The sequence below is a fragment of the Stigmatopora argus genome, chromosome 6 (genome assembly GCF_051989625.1).
Source record: "Stigmatopora argus isolate UIUO_Sarg chromosome 6, RoL_Sarg_1.0, whole genome shotgun sequence".
In the NCBI taxonomy this organism is placed as follows: Eukaryota; Metazoa; Chordata; class Actinopteri; order Syngnathiformes; family Syngnathidae; genus Stigmatopora; species Stigmatopora argus.
In genome coordinates, this window is record NC_135392.1 from 18,829,817 (window position 1) to 18,842,949 (window position 13,133).

The 13,133-nt window shown below is 42.1% G+C and overlaps 1 protein-coding gene across 2 annotated transcripts in view; it reads right to left on the reverse strand.

The window, feature by feature from the left end:
- The window catches only part of atxn7l2a (ataxin 7-like 2a), a 46,515-nt gene that overhangs the window by 30,269 nt on the left and 3,113 nt on the right, over positions 1 to 13,133 (reverse strand). The gene's annotated exons all lie outside the window — the stretch shown is intronic.

A 13,133-nucleotide genomic window follows, 5' to 3' on the forward strand; every position in this document is an offset into this window, starting at 1 on the left:
CAAGCATCTGAAACTCGGATCCAGTTCTAAGGCATGGAGTAGCAGCAAGTTCCGACTCGAAACCCACGGTGGAATACATTAACTCCTCTGCCTCGGTTATAGCACAACAATGGTACAACCAATAAAGTCTGTGTGTATCATAAGTTCATTTAAGTAACATTTAAAGTTCATGTTATTGTTGCGCGTGCATTGCTCTCTCTCTCCCCTCCGCGCACTCACCGGTAAACGCTACCATCTGTCTGTACTGAATAATGTCACATTTTAGCAGTGGCGGGCCATCAGGGCCTTCAAGGCCTTCTCTGCTGGCCTAAGAAATATCTGAATCATATTATATTTTGTCCATCAATACTTATTATTCCAAATGGTCTGTTAGCTTCCTTTCATTGCTTTCCCCCCCGGTTGCACTGCTTCCAGATGTGTTTTCATATTGAAGCATTTAACAAATCTTATTTCAGCCATTATTTATTTGTTGCCAGATCAGATCTGCCTCAAAGCCTTCAAAATCAGTTCTGCGGGGTCTGCTGCATTAAACAAGACTGTTGCTTTTAACCAATCAGATTTCGAATTGGCAACCCCACAATGATATTTCATAGGCGTTGGCATTTTGCTGGCTGGGATACGTCATTGCTTTCACCAACTATGATTGGCTAGTGGGCGCGCCAAAGCAGCCAGAGATCGCAAACTCCACCCACAATGTCCGACAGAAGCAAAAACAAATGGATTCTGTTGCAGATTCGCTCACAAAGCTATTTTCCAGACGGACTTTTCCAGAAAAAAATGGACATCATTAAGAAAGGGCGGTCAACTCCGAAGCTAGCAAGCCTGTTACAGCCGGGAAAATGGTGTGTGCGGCACTTTCAGTGTGCTAACTTAGCTCCACAAGCAAATAGTATATTGTTGTGTTGATTTAAAGCCATTTTCAAAACGGACTATGCCAGAAATATGACAGGACAGGCTCGACTTTCATCATTAGCTTCGATGGCGATAGGAAAGAAGGAAGAAAGAAAGGAGGATGGAAATTGTGTACAGTTAAAAAGGATTTTTGGTGAGTAAAATATGGCTATATTCCTAAATAATATTTCAATTGTGGGCCCGGTTCTGATATCTGAAAAGCTCCAGTGTTTGTATTTAAGCTCCAGTGTTTGTATTTAATCACTAAATGCTGCTAGGATGTGGATTTTATCCCAGTTTAATTTTTGCCATTTCGCCATTGACGTCCATCGCTGTCTTTTCCCGAGGAAATCACCCCCCTGGTCTGGTTGTAATGTCCAGTATTTGTATTCAGTCAATAAATGCTGCTAGGAAGAGGATTTGACCTAATTTTAGTGCATTTTTTGTCATTTCACGTATGGACGTATCGACGTTCATCGCTGTCTTTTTACCGGGGAAATGATACTCCGGGCCCGGTTCTGATGTCAAAAAAGCTCCAGTATTTGTATTAAATCAATAAATGCTGTTTCCGGCTGGATTTTACCCCCTTTTCGGGCAATGTTTGCCCGTACGCCATTGACGTTCATCGCTGTCTTTTCCCGGGAAAATTGCCCCCTGGCCTGGTTTTAATGTGTGAAAAGCTCCAGTATTTGTATTTAATCATGAAATGCTGCTAGGAAGTGGATTTTACCCCATTTTTGTGCATTGATTCATTGATTATTTTTATGTGTCGCAGCTCTAGCTGCAGTAGAGGTTTTATAGCCATAAAATAGTTTTTGAGGGTTGGATTGATACGTTGAAGGCGCTACGAGAAAATGCACCGTCCGCCACTGCATTTTAGTATTGAACATCAAAACCACTGGGTAGGTATTTGTTACTTTGTGAGTAAGTGGTGAATTACTACAAATAAAAAAATATGTTTTTCCTTTGTAATAGCCTGTTTTGGGTGTTTTTTCAGAGGGTGGGTACGGATTAATTTGTATTTAGTTAATTTCTATGGGAAAAAATTATTTGAGATGCGAGTAAATTGACATACGAGCTTATTTACGGAACACGAATCTGAAGGTACTGTATTATTTTTTTTTTTTTTGAACACGCAAACTTTTCTTTTGCCTCATAAAAATCTCCTGGATCCTTTTTATATACAGAAATCTTCATCATTCACAGATGAACCCCCTTAGCTTGGATTGAACGGTATTACACATTATACATTATACACTAGTTCTGGGCGATTAAACAATATATTGGTAATTATTCCCAAAAAAATGTCATCAATAATCACAAAAACATTTGATAAAGGTCGATACATTTAAGATGTAATCAAACCACCCGAACATAAAAAACAGAATGGGGCGCTGATGCAACGTGAAGGCTAGTTCCAGACCAACGGTGAGGAGACGAAGAAGATGGTGAGAAAGCACTGTTAAATTAGCAGTGATAGCAATAAAGCAGGGCATTCAGCATGAAAGCGAAAGTACTACTATAGCACAGCCAAAACAAGCAATTATGTGATGCTGGACAACACTGAGCCTACCCACTAAAAGATCCAAATGAAGTTTCCCTGTCGTGTATTTTATCTGTACAGACGCTCCCCTACTTACGAACATTCGAGTTACGAACAACGGTACATACGAACATGCCTGCAAATTGCGTTTATGTCGAAAAATGTTCGTAAGTTTGATTTTGTATTGCGTGCCTTTTTCCGAGTAGTGCTTCTTTCCGTCGCTAATACCGACGCCTGGCGCTGTGAGAGCTCAGCTCACCCAGCATCTACCTTCTGCCCACTTCGTTACAATGCGGAAGTGCGTGAACGTATCTCCAGTGCGCAAAGAACCTTTTTCATTTTTATCATTAAATATCTTGTGCATCCATTATTCAATATGGTTGGTGAAAAGTGAAAGGCTTCTATTGAGGGAGGTGCAAGGAAGAGGCAAGACATTTCATTTGAAATGAGTGGCAATAATAACGAAGCTTGATGCGCGTTGCACGGGAATACAACTTGAATCGTTCGACCGTCAGTACCATTTATAAACATAAAGATCGAGCAGCAGGACCCAAATATTGAACGTTGCACAAAGTTTGCAAATCAATTGAATGATGCCATACAGTGCTACCGCATAATTTATGATGAAAAAAAGAAAACTGCAATCGTCATTAGATAGCTTCTTTCGGCCAGTTTCTAGTAAATCTCGCTCTCTAATGTATGTATACAGTATTGTATGTATTCTCTCCATTTTATTAAAAAAAATTCAGTACAAACCAATGCGTGTTACTTATACAAGCCTTAAACATACAAATGCACTTATATAAACCTTCAATATACTTATATAGGCCTTAAACATAAATTATAATACAAAATATAGCACTGAGCCACTTACAAACAAATTCAACTTATGAACCTAACTCGTTCGTAAGTAGGGGAGCGTCTGTACATATGAATGCACATCAGGCATAATGAGAGCAAACACGATTGACTGAACCTCAGCAGCGCAGGTCATGTTCAAGACATCAGGCCACACGACTCTTAATTCTCTCTAACATGAATACAGCTGGTCCCAGAACAAGTTATAGGTTGTCTAACATAGGGTAAGATGTCAATGGAAGCCAATAAGAGAAAGTCTAACATTTGAGGACAGCCTGTAATTCTTTTCTTAGTTGAAATAAAGAGTTACCATATTTTCTCACATATAAGCCGTATTTGTAACAAAAAAAATGTCTGAATCAAGAGTACGGCTTATATTCGCACAAGACTTACAGCGTTGCTATACTCTTTTCACCAGTAGATGTCATCAAATTAATATTTAATAGTTGTTGGATATTTTCTGTTTTGCAGTAAGAAAACAACCATGAATTATTAACATCCTTATGATATTTACCCTAATAATGTGCTTTTGATGCATACAGTATGTCAGAAATACCACGTAAGATGATTTTTCTTAAGATTTTCCCTTCAAACTAACACATTTGTACTGCCTATTAAAACCATTAATATGGAGATGAAAATTGTGAATCAGGGGGCAGCTTATACAGGAGAAATTATAAAATGCAATGATTTTAAGGAAATTTTAAGGGTACGGCTTATGTGAGAAAATATGTTACCCCATTATTTGCAAATGTTCAAAAAATACTACAAAAAGCAAAAAATTATTACCTAGGCTTAAAATGGGTCAAGTTCATCCAACTTTTTTTGAAAGGACCATGTGAGGTAGATTTTCCGTATTTTCTGCACTATAAGGCGCACCTAAAAGCCTTCAATTTTTTCAAAAGCTGGCTATGCGCCTTATAATCTGATGCGCCTTATATATGGACCAATATTGATCCGCAACAGGTCTCGAAACTACGGTAAGCAGCCGGCGACTCCATTTTTCCCCGTGGGCGGTGCATGCTGGGATATATAGTTCTTTTGTCAATCCACCGGTATGACGGCGAGCACACTAATTCGATGCTCATCGTCATTCCGGGTAGACCGACAAAAGAACTCCAGCCACTAGTTTGGCGTCAACAGAGCATTCAAAGGTAGACTGGAAAATATATATTATATATGGATCAATATTGAGCCGCAACAGGTCTCGCAACTACGACAAGCAGCCGCCGGACGACATATGCCACTATCTGCCAGTGGATCGTAAATGCCTCGGCTGATATATCAGTTTCAACTGTGGTTTGAGCTTTCAGGAAGGCAGGAATTGTCACTCAGCTGCCAAACAACCACAGCGACAGGGACTCGATTAATGACGACTTTGATGAGACGGAAACTGGCATGTTGGATGCCGGATTCGCCAAGCTGTTCAATTCGGACACTTAAGACACTCTGCCATTCGCGCTGAGTGACGGAAAAAACACTGAAAAAAATGCAACGCTCCGCCCAGTGCTCATAGATATTTGTTATACACGAAAGAGATGTGGCAAAAAGACAGTGCGCTACAACGATGAACAGCCTCATGTCTTGGCCACCTGGCTTTCTCGTATTTCGAAATTTGTCCCGTATCTAGAGATAATTATTTGCTCGAAATTTTAGTCGTATCTCGAAATGCTCGTATGTCGGGGTGCTCGTATGTCGGGGTGCCACTGTATTTCAAAATTTGTCTCATCTCAAGGTAAATATCTGCTCGGAATTTTACTCTCAAATTGCTTGTATGTCGGGGCACTCGTATGTCAAGGTATTACTGTAGTAGTTTTATATAAAATTCTAAGTAACTCCCTGAGCAAGCTCTGACAGTAAGCACGCCACTGCTGTCCACCGACTAAATGTCCAATGACACTTTATACCAGTGGTCACCAAACTAGGGCCCGCGGGCCGGATACGGCCCGTCAGCACATTTGGCCCGGCCCTCTGAACAATACCAGAGACGCTATCGGATTTTTTTTCCCGTCAGCACATTTGGCAAAACGATTATTTTTTTGTTCAATGCAAAGAAAAGGCTGTTTGTCTCATCTGTCAAGAGACAGTGGCAGTATTCAAAGAATACAATCTTCGCCGACACTATGAATCCCATCACAAAGACAAGTACGATAGCTTGCAAGGCCAAATACGAGCAGACAAACTCTCAAAGCTAAAAAGTGGACTACTATCTCAGCAGAATACATTAGTACGCCAAGCTCAGCTGAACCAGGCATTGGATTGGATTGGATAACTTTATTCATCCCGTATTCGGGAAATTTCGTTGTCACAGTAGCAAGAGGGTGAGGATGCAGGAATAGGAAAGGCATTTTAGACATAAATAGATAGGTAATAAGTAAATAAATAAATACATGAATAAATATACAGTGGTACCTCGTCATACGACCGCTCGTCATACAAAATGCTCGTCTTACGGGGGAAATTTCGATCGAATAATTCGCCCGTGATGCGGTCAAAATTTCGTGATGCGACCAAGCCAGGTGGCCATGGCATATTTTTTTTTGCAAATCTTTCGTGTATAACAATATTTACGAGCACCGGATGAGTTATTCAGACCAGGAAACGCACAACGCGCATGCGCGGGGAAAAGAGGGCTTTCTGGGTAATGAAGTATACTCGTGCACACAACGCCGACAGGCAATGGCACTAAGAATAAAACTTTACCCAAAATCAATACGTGGGTAAGCTCAGCTGCTGCATTTCCTGTTATTTTTATCTAATACGAGGAGTATTATATTACTTCTCGTTGGCTGGTCATAAGAACATCAGGGGCACTGGCTCGCAACAGCATCCCCGGTAGCAACTCTATCATAGGCGCTGTTCGAGGGGATGCGAACACAGATGCTACAAGCTAAAAGGAGCCCCTAGCCAGCGCCCCCGAAGCTCCCATGAGCAGCGGAGCGATCGCTGATAAAATACTGCTGCTCGTTGGCTGCTCATAAGAACATCAGGGGCACTGGCTCGCAACAGCATCCCCGGTAGCAACTCTATCATAGGCGCCGTTCGAGGGGATGCGAACACAGATGCTACAAGCTAAAAGGGAGCCGGTAGCCAGCACCCCCGAAGCTCCCATGAGCAGCAGAGCGATCGCTGATAAAAGACTGCTGCTCGTTGGCAAGTGGTCGTGCGTTATCCGATTGTGAGGACATTTGTGTGCATCATTTTCGGAATATTTTGAAGGGAATAGTACGACAGCCAACAGCCCATCGATAGCGAACACGAGGGTGGAGTGTTTGTTACGTTTACGAGTGCGTTGTGTGGAAAAAAAAAACCCGAAGCCCCCCGCCCCTTTTGTGCCTCTCTCCCCTCGGCGAAATCCGCCCAATTTTAGTTAGATTAAACACTTTATTTCTATTAAACCACTAGTTATGTGTTACTTTGTTAATAGATGGGGAATTAGAAGAAATAAAACATTTTTCCAATCCAATATCCTGTTTTGGGGTTTTTTTCGGAGGGCTGGAACGAATTTTTTTTTTCCATTCATTTCAATGGGAAACGTCCGCTCGAGTTACGAGAACCTCGTCATACGCGCTTAGTTCCGGAACGGATTACGCTCGTATGTTGAGGTACCACTGTATAAATAAATAAGAGTGTTGCTTAGCACATATATACATACATACACATAAATGTACATGCATACATACGGTAGGTCTTAACACTCAGCCATTTTTTAGTTAAAGAGCCTGACAGCTGATGTGAGGAAGGATCTGCGGAAGCGCTCCTTCCTGCAATGAGGGTGCCGCAGTCTATTGCTAAAGGAGCTTCGGAGGGACTCCACAGACTCATGCAGGGGGTGGGAGGTGCTGTCCATGATGGACATCATCCTGGTCAGCATTCTCCGCTCTCCCACTTCCTCCACAGAGTCCAGAGGACAGCCCAGAACAGAGCTGGCCCTCCTGACCATCTTATTCAGCCTGTTCCTGTCCTTCTCTCCGTGCTCCCGCATCCCCAACAGAGCACTGCATAAAACACTGTAGATGCCACAACAGTGTCGTAGAAAGTCCTCAGCAGTGTCCTGCACACTCCAAAGGACCGTAGACTCCTCAGTAGGTAGAGGCGGCTCTGGGCCCTTTTATACAGGGCATCTATGTTTGTGGACCAGTCTAGTCTGTTGTTGAGGTGAACACCCAGGTACTTAAAATTCTCCACGATTTCAATGTCTGTACCCTGGATGTTCACCCGAGTGGTCTGTTGAGGATTCCTCCGAAAATCGATGACCATTTCCTTTGTCTTACTGGTGTTGATGTAGAGGTGGTTTTGCCTACACCAGTCAACAAAGGCTGTGATGACTCCCCTGTACTCCAGGTCGTTCCCGTCCGTCACTCGTCCAACAATAGCGGTGTCGTCAGAGAATTTCTGGAGGTGGCAGGTGTCTGTATTATGTTTGAAGTCCGATGTGTAGAGGGAGAAGAGGAGTGGGGAGAGCACTGTGCCTTGTGGGGCCCCCGTGCTGCAAGCTACCACATCAGACGTACAGTCCTGGAGTCTCACATATTGTGGACTGTCAGTGAGGAAGTCGATGATCCATGCGGCTAGGTGGTTCCTTACTCCAGCCTCTTCCAGTTTCCCTCTCAGTAGGACCGGCTGAATGGTGTTGAACGCACTGGAGAGGTCAAAAAACATAATTCTCAGCGTGCTTCCCGTGTTCTCCAGGTGTGAAAGAGACCTGTGCATCAGGTAGGTGGTAGCATCTTCCACACCAATGTCTGGAAGACAGGCGAACTGCAGAGGGTCCAGCTCTGCATTCATCAGGGGGCTGAGGTGATTGAGGATGATTCTCTCCAATGTCTTGATCAAGTGAGAGGTTAATGCTACCGGCCTGAAGTGGTTTGGCTCCCTGGGCTACGCAGTCTTAGGAACTGGGACCACACAGGAAGTTTTCCACACGGTGGGGACCTTCTGTAGACTGAGGCTGAGGTTGAAAATATGCAGAATCACTTTACCAAGCTGATCCGCACACTCTCTCAGTAGTCTGAAGCTGGACCGGTAGCCTTCCTTGCCTCGATCTTCTTTAGCTGTTGTATCACCTGATTGACAGTAATGCAGAGGCTGTTGGAAGAGTCCATTCGGGCCAGCTTTCGGGTTGCTAAACTGATAGCAAGCAGCGGTAAGCCTTTCACTGACGGAGAGTTTGTTAAGCAATGTATGGATGCTATCGCGGCGGAGGTGTGTCCCGAGAAGAAAGATGCATTTAATGCCGTAAGTCTGTCGGCGAGTACGATCACCAGACGCATTGAAGAAAATAGTGTTATTTATTTCCTGTTTTTTTTGTGAAGAACACAGAGGGTTATTTAGTTATTATTTATTTCATTAATAGTGTTATTATTTGTTTCCTGACTTTTTTTCTGTAAAGAACCTGGAAAGGGTTATTTGGTTGTGTGTGGCTTTCTGGAAAACAATAAATTTTTTAAGCTCCCCTACGATCGTCACACTTTTTCTGTTACAAACTGACACCGGCCCCCCATCAGAGAAGGGAAAAGTTATGTGGCCCTCACAGGAAAAAGTTTGGGGACCCCTGCTTTATACAGTGGTACCTCGACCTATGAGCAGCTCTACTTAAGAGATGCTCGAGATACGATGAAAATTTCAATCCAATAATTCGCCCAAGATACGAGAAACATTTCAAGAAGCGAGCAGGCCACGTGGTCATGGCACTGTCTTGTCGCATCTCTTTCGTGTATAAAATATATCTGCGAGCATGGGGCAGAGCTTTGCATTTCCCCCCCCGCTTTATTGCCACGTTGGTCAATGCATACTACATTTACATACAAAGTAAACAACAATGGATCGGCAGAGTTTTGCAAAGAAAAGGTGACCGTTGACAATCAACATTAAGCGCGAAATAATTGAAAAATATGAGTGGTGTACGTGTCACTGAGCTTGCTCGGCAATACGAGGGGAATACGTCAACCATATCCACCATCCTTAAGCAGAAGGACGCAATTAAGGAGAAGAGGGCTTCCAAAGGACGAACTATAATTTCCCACCGGCGCAGTGACATTCATGACGAGATGGAGAGCCTTCTTTTATCGTGGATAAAAGATAAACAGTTAGCAGGAGATAGCGTGACCGAGTCAATTATATGTGAAAAAGCCAGCGGAATTTACATGGACTTTATAACAACGAAAGGATTTGAAAAGGGGGAGCCTTCAACACCTTCAGAACCCTTTAAAGCAGGGGTGTCAAACCGGTCCTCAAAGGGCCGCAGTGGGTGCAGGTTTTCATTCCAAATCAACAAGAGGATACCTTTGGCAAGTGTAATTAGTTAATTAAAGTCAGGTGCTACTTATTTTAGAAGACACCTGATTGGTTAAAATGTCGGCACTGGATCGGTTGGAACAAAGACCAGGACCCACTGCGATCGGCGGAATCGGTTTGAGCGAGTCATGGCTGGTTCGAAAAATTTAAAAAAAGATCTGGAATACACTCGGTAATCAGACACGGGGAAGCAGCAAGTTCCAATTCGAAAGCCGCAGTGGAATTTATCAAGACATTTGCCTTGATTATCACCCAGGAAAGTGACAACGAAGTGGCAAGAGTTTTTGGATTTTGTAGAAAAGAGGCACCCTGACAAGCTGTCAAGTGGTCGCGCGTTATCGTATTGTGATGACATTTGTGCGCGTCATTTTCGAAATATTTTGAAAGGAAGGCAAAAACAAAACTCATTCGTCATGCATTCGTTTTGAAGACTCCGGCTGAACGTCCGGGTGGAGTCAACCCGTTACAAAGGTAAAAAAGATTAAAACAAAATTTGAATTCAGTTTTGTGTAAAGTTACATTAAACATATGTTTGGGTGTGTCTGTATATATTAATCCAAGTTAATTTAAATTTGTTTGTTCGGTTACGAGTGCGTTGCCGTGGATAATGTCCCCCCGAACACCACCCCCTGCCTCCATGTATGTCGCTGTCTCTACCCTCCACGAAATGGGTCTAATTTTACTTCTATTAAACACATTTTATTACTATTAAACCACTAGTTGTGTTACTTCATTAATAGATGGCGAATTAGAAGAAATAAAACAGTTTTTTCAGAGGGTTGGAACGAATTAATTTGTTTTTAGTTCATTTCAATGGGAAACGTTCGCTCGAGTTACGAGAAGCTCGACATACGAGCGCAGTCCCGGAACGGATTAAGATCGTATGTCGAGGTACCACTGTATTCTAGTCTGGCAAAAAGTATGTTTCTTATGTCAAAAGCTCCAAGGTATCGCTTTGCGCCCTGCCCGTGACATGTTAAAATGTTCAGATAAGAAAAAAAAGCATTGGTTTAACATTTGAAATATTTAATTTACATCCCGTTAACGATCGCATATTAAAGATGTCACAACTAGTTTTGACTGGGTATATATCGGTACTCGATTATTGATGCCTTGATAAACGTACCTCGACCAGCGCGGGAGATCTTCCTCATAGCAGTAAAGTTGGATTGAGGAAGCAACAACGAATCACTATGGTGATTATTTATCCCTGTTTTTCCAGGTAGGCTGCTTGTTGTAGAGGCCTGTTGAGTTTTTGTTTTGGTTTTTAGCATGTGAGGGAGAATGTAATGTTTTATCTACTTTTGAAATGTGTGCGTGAATGTGAGAGTTCCGGTTCATTGACATATGTATGCAACATCCATTACGCCACCATGTGCCGTCATTTCTCCGTATAGTGTCTGTGACGGTTATAGTAAGGAATTTATGTTATCGATTTTTCATTGTTTACCTTGTCGAATAGTCAAGAATGACTTCTCGAATTTGTAAAAAGAAAGATAACACATTGTTATGACCGTATACTGAAGGGGTGTAATTGTACATTGTTTTGTGTTCTAACATGTGTTGCCATAATATATCAGTGAAGTTGGATTGAGGAAACAACAACGAATCATTATTGTGATTATTTCTCCCTGTTTTTCCAGCGTAAATTCAGGGTATAACACCCGCCCCCCGCGCATCGCTCTGTGCCCCCCTAGCGGGACCCGCCCCACTATATGAGTAGCACTGATTTAACCCAAGATGTCCGACGGGAACAACAAATATATCATGCGTGGAGTTAGATTAGAAAATTAAAACAGAAGTTATAATTACAATAAAGTCATGTCAAGGGGAGATACGTGGAATCATGAAGGAAAGCATTTATCGGATCGGCAAAATTAAAATAAAATAAACTGAATATACAGCCTAAGAGATATTTTATCTTCGCCCGACTATGAGCACGTGGAAAAGGACCCATCATTTCGGCTCGATGATGACACTTGATGAGAAGTAAATCAGACCAAATATGAATACGTAAAGGCTTTGTTTTTCTTGTAATCCAAGTACAGTGGTACCTCGAGATAAGAGCTTAATTCGTTCCGGGACTGAGCTCATATGTCGATATTCTCGTAACTTGAACGAACGTTTCCCATTGAAATGAACTAAAAACAAATTAATTCGTTCCAACCCTCTGGGAAAAAACACCAAAAACAGGATATTGGATTGGGGGAAAAAAATGTTTTATTTCTTCTAATCGCCATCTATTAACAAAGTAACACATAACTAGTGGTTTAATATTACTAAAATGTGTTTAATAGAACTAAAATTAGACGGATTTCACGGAGGGTAGAGAGAGGGACATAGAGGGAGGGGGGTTAGCGGGGGTTTCTCTTTGCACCGGTGAATCGTAATATAACATAAACTGAAAAAATGCAACGTTCCGCTCAGTGCTCGCAGAGACATTACAAAGAGGGAGTTGCGACCAGAGATATTACACGAGGAGTTGCGGGGAGAGCCAGTGCCCCTGATGTTCTTATGAGCAGCCAACGAGAGGTAATATATACTACTCTTATTAGCGATCGCTCCAGCATTCGCGCTAAGTGACGGAAAAAACACTGAAAAAAATGCAACGCTCCGCCCAGTGCTCGTAGATATCTGTTATACATGAAAGAGATGTGGCAAAAAAGACAATGATAAACAGCCTCTCATGTCTTGGCCACCTGGCTTTCTCGTATCTCGAAAATTTTCTTGTATGTAGAGATAATTATTTGAAATGCTCGTATGTCGGTGGGCTCGTATGTCGAAGTACCACTGTATTACACACCAGGCCTGAACAATGTTCTATTTTAACCACGACATCACGATGTGAGGTAGGTAGGGGTCAGTTGATGATCTTTTGGGCTGTGTTGATCACCCTCTGCAGTCTTTAGCTGTCAGGTTCTGTGTTTATTTTCAACCTACACAATGGACTAAAGAGAGAAATTAGCCATTGGCTACAATCTTGCATATTTATATATATATGTTCATTAACTGTGTGCCCTATGACTGACTGGCGACCAGTCTAGGGTGTAGTTTGCCTTTCACCCGAAGATAGCTGGGTTAGGCTCCAGTGACCCCCGCAACCATTTCGTCGAGGATGGACATATGGAGGATGATTGTTGTTGAGAATGAATGTTCATTAACATAAATATGATTACCGATTATCGCGGTTAATGTAGACCAGACATGGCCGCGATAAAATTTCCCCCCGAAAAAAACCGCGATGTAGTGAAGCCGCAATAGTTGAAGCCGAGATAATCGGGGGATTACTGTACTCGCATCACAGGAACTGTGGTACTTTTATTATTATCATTATAAATTTCTCTCAGTTACATTTGCACATTGAGGACGCAAAGCTTAGTTATTTCACAATTTGCTCTCTTTTTTTATTGTAGGTTAAAGTTTTTCTTTTAAAGAGCTTAAGCTAAACATTAAAAAAATATATTGTAAATACTTGTACATAATATTCCCTTATTTCAATTTCATATTTATAATTTCATGTTTCCACACCATGTTCTCTATTTCA